The sequence below is a fragment of the Acomys russatus genome, chromosome 4, assembly GCF_903995435.1.
Source record: "Acomys russatus chromosome 4, mAcoRus1.1, whole genome shotgun sequence".
NCBI lineage: Eukaryota > Metazoa > Chordata > Mammalia > Rodentia > Muridae > Acomys > Acomys russatus.
This window is the reverse complement of record NC_067140.1, coordinates 55023104-55026552: the sequence shown is the minus strand read 5'-3', so window position 1 is coordinate 55026552 and position 3449 is coordinate 55023104.

The window sequence follows — 3449 nt, the reverse complement described above, 5'->3', positions numbered from 1 at the left end:
CCTGGCTTCATCACTCTGTCCAATCAGAAAAGGGGTGGGGCTTCAGCAGCCTATCATGCTCGGAGGCCAGCGCCAAACAAGCCAATCAGCCGTGAGGCGGTAGCTCCGGGCTTGCTGCCTCCGGTACTCCTTTCTTGGGTACAAGAGTCAATAATGTATTATTTCGTTGTGTTAAGTTCGTAACCTTTATTTGCTAAGGATCATCTTCGTGGGAAAGGAAGTACTCCAACATAGGACTGTCCGGGCGCCTAGTCTGGAGGAATAAACGGTCCAAACAGATCTAGGTTTGCGAAGCTTTATGAAGAATTTCTTGATTTAGAGTCCGCAGTGATTGAAAACAGTAAGATTCGCTTTGTTATTATGTAACAGGATTTGGTTCGTCCTCCAGCGGAGGAGATTGCCAGGGATTCACTGTTATCCAGATTCTGCAAGGACTTTTTCTCCTGGGAGTGACAGGGCAGGAAGGGATGAGTGAGTGGTGTTTGGGGTTCCCTGAAAAAAGCCACGTGTGTGTGAAGCTTCTACAGACTCAGGAGAACTTTTTGATTGCAGGTTTACAGCCAAAATTATCTTGGAGTATCTTTAGTTTCTTTTTTCTTTTCTTTAATTTTGTTTTGTTGTTTTGTTTTGTTTTGAGACAGGGTTTCTCCGTGTCGCTTTGGCTGTCCTGGACTTCCTTTGTAGACCAGGCTGGCCTCGAACTCACAGAGATCCACCTGCCTCTGCCTCCTCAGTGCTGGGATTACAGGCGAGCACCACCACACCTGGCCTTTAGTTTCTTTCCTAGCCATTTATCTCCAACTCCTATCTATACCTGACCCAATATTCTTGGCCATCGAGTAAGAAAATTTATTTTTAATGAACTAATTAGTTAATTAATTAGAAACAGGATATCTCTATGTAGCCCTGGCTGTCCTAGAACTCGCTGGCTTTGAGCTCAAAGAAATCTGCTTGCCTCTGCCTCCCAAGTGGTTCCACTACATGTGTACACCACCACATCCACCTGTAATTTATTAATTTAGCAGACCACTAACTTTTACCAAGCCAAAAATATAAGAATGTCATCAGATAGCGTCTGAACCCCATGGCAGAGATTCCCCTGGTTTGCAATAACTCACCTGCCCAGTGTGGGGACCGAAGTCTTTGGTTCTGTGACAATGAACATATCCTGTAGCTATTCCACAGTGGAGTACATCATTAAGGACAATCTGATGCTGGGCATGGTGGCACACAGCTATAATCCCAGCACTCTGGGAGGCAGAGACAGGTGGATCTCTGTGAGTTCAAGGACAGCCAAGGCTACACAGAGAAACCCTGCGGGGTGGCGTGGGTGACAGACATGAACACTCTGAATTTCGGTTCCCAGGACATGACCGCCCATATTGGCTTAGAATAAACTCTTAGTGCCTTTGAGGCGAGAGCTATCTTTTATGTCTTGAGGAAGAAAGACAGGCTGATAGGATTTCCCACCTCTATGCTAATGTCCTCTGTCCCTAGAGTGTAACGTCCAAAGTCCAGGAAGGGAGATCTTTGCTATCTCTTTTAAGTGTCACCTGATACTTCGTATTAGACTTCATTGTTCGAGGCACCCTTACTGGGCAGGGACTACAGCACAACGTGAAACATCCACTTAGCACCCACAAGGCTGCGGTTCAAGCCCAGCATTCAAGACTGAAGTAAGAGTGATTGCGTACTTAGTAATATAGTGTGGCACTCAGCACCACGTCCTCATTTTTAGTACTTCCTGCCACATCTGACGTCCCCACTGCTGGTTCCTGACACTAAAGTTACCCCTCCTCACAACTTGAAAGGGCTGCCTTCTGGGTCTTCTCTAATGAGAGGTCGAGAGCCCAGCACACAGCATGACCAGTAGCTGTAACTGCATTCGCCTATAATCTCAGCCTTTGGGGACCTGAGGCAGGAGGACCAGGACGAACACACAAGAATAAAAGCACACAGAATCACATTCCTCTTATTATTTCTCCTCTGTTGAAATTAACTTACTAGCTATTTTGAGATTGTCCTCAGTCTTGGTCTCTTGAGAGCCAAGGGGACTTTACAGCTAAGAGTGATAGTGGCTTCCCTCAGCCTCCCATCCACAGAATGAGAGAACCTTGAATCTTTGCTCCTGACCTCTGCGGAGGATGTGAAACATTGCTTTGTAGGAAATAAGGACCAGAAGCTCAAAGATCGATGAAAATCCCTGTAATAGATGAGGTTCTAGACCAACCGCGCCCCCCCCAGCCCAGCAGCTCCCACGCCAGTCTGGAAAATTTTATTAAAAAAAAGTAGTGAGAATACACTCACATGTTCAAAAGTTCAAAAAGCTAGAAGTTTCTTTACATCCGGCAAGTAGTACCTTATTGTTTTCTTCAGCTTATTGTTACCAGCATCATTATTATGGTATGTGTGAGGGCAGCTCCTGTGTGCAGATACTGTGCACATGAACGTCAGAGGACAGCATTATGGAGTGGATTCTCTCCTCTTGATGAGAACAGGAGGTAGGAGCTGGGCAGGCAGCTTAGGGATGGGACCCTCGCCAGAGCCCACTCTGGACAATATCAAACAGGTCCTAGACCAGGGAGTGAGGCTGAGAAATAAAAGATCAGAAATAAGAAACCGAGGCGAGAAATAGTCGGAAACGCAGGACAGACTCGAGGGGGTCTGCAGTCAATACCACACCCGTGACGCTCTTATCCACCAGCTCAGTGTATACACATCTCGGGCATCGGGCATGGGGAAACAAAGCGGAAGGGCGCTCTCAGGAGATAATGCAGTCATTCTCACGGGAAAAGCGCTGTAATCTCAATTGACCTTGAGGCCACAGAGTACTTTTTCTGATAGTCTGAAGACCTGAGTGTGCACTTGGCAGAACATCTTGCTTAACCACAGTCTCAGCAATCTATGTGATTCTTATGCCGGAACAAAGAGCCACGCATATGGACAGACCCTAAAACAGCTCCCGACAGCCCCTAAAACAGCAGCTTTGGAGACATCCTTGGTTCTCCAATCAGGAACGCCAGAAGGAAGCTCTAGCTCTCGTGTCCTCCTGAGTGAGCTCCCCACTTGGAAGCTGGGGTGAGGGTCGGGGTGGATGCTCCATGAGCCCATCTGCCGAAGCACTTTGGAACTGGATCTTTGTGCTTTCGTGGCCTAAATGAGTTATATCTATTTGCCAGTTTCTGCCCATCTCCCAAATGCTTTAGTTAAGCTCCATCTTTAGAGGGAGGAAAGACACAGTCATGGCAATCAGCTCCTTCTGGCCAAAACCTCTGGCTTTGGTGGACACCTAAGCTTCCTAAAACATAAAAGGATTAATCCAGGCAGGCAGGCCAATCACCTGGCCAAGGGACCACTCCTCAGGAAGGCCAGTTCACCTTGAGCCAAGCTAAAGAGATGGGTGGAGTTAATTATCCCTTTAATGATTTATACACTTCTCCCTCTTAGAA